Below are 1,033 nucleotides of genomic sequence, written 5' to 3'. Positions count from 1 at the left end.
TTTGTTATATTATAATACTACGGTAAAAACTAAAAAGATACGTTAGTCCAATCTGACTCAAACTGAAAAAATCGAGACAAACTTCTTGCCTAAAAAACTTTAATATCGAGTACAATTGTGGATAATTAAGATACATTATTTGAGTAAACATAATGTGCATTTTCATATTTTGCAAAAAAAATTGATTTTTTAAATAATTTCCTTCAGAAAATAGACTTGCGATGTTTTACTAGTCGCGGAAAGTCAAAAATACAAGGCAAAAAGAACACAAAGTCACTTGCGGACGAGGCCTTTGTCGAAGAGCTCGAGCGCAGCCTCAAAATACCACATCAAAACATGCGAAACAGACACTGTGTATTTAGTGGCTGTTCCGAACTTACCCGAACGATCGCCGCTAGTGTATATCCGATTTTAGCCGGGACTTATGTCCCGTGGATTTCCGATCAGAGTCCGAGCTAATTGACAAGGCTAAAAGATACGTGAGTGCAGGCAATTCTTTTCGTTTGTCAATTGGCGTCGCACTCGGTCACTTTTACAACGCAAAAAAGACACAAAGTTCTTTAGGTTCTTTTTCATGTGTATGCTGATGACGTTTTGCCTTCCTTGTACAACTTTTAGGACACGCAAAGTGCTCTGTGTATCTTTTTCTGTTGTATTTTTCAACTTTTTCGACTTTTCTCATTTATAAACGTTCTTTTTTTTTGCAATAAACATTAATAATTAATATATTTTATTAACACAGTTAGATGGAGCTTTCTCTTACGAATCAAACGATACCAAAACTCAGTTTTCATGAAAATGTCACTTACGTATCTTTTTAGTTTGGACGGCAGAATAGTCTTATGTATATCTTGATACGTATTCAAAAGAAATGAAAGAAACTGGTGATTTTAATGATAGTTGAATATTTCGCGCAATTTCAAAATAAATTATAGTTGCAATATCAAAATATTAATACCGTGACTAATATTTTGTTGTATATTATATTGTGTTCATTATATTGTTTACTTTATATTTTGTATATTATTGCACA

The sequence above is a fragment of the Belonocnema kinseyi genome, chromosome 4 (assembly GCF_010883055.1).
Source record: "Belonocnema kinseyi isolate 2016_QV_RU_SX_M_011 chromosome 4, B_treatae_v1, whole genome shotgun sequence".
NCBI classification, from domain to species: Eukaryota; Metazoa; Arthropoda; class Insecta; order Hymenoptera; family Cynipidae; genus Belonocnema; species Belonocnema kinseyi.
This window is presented reverse-complemented; position numbering follows the sequence as displayed.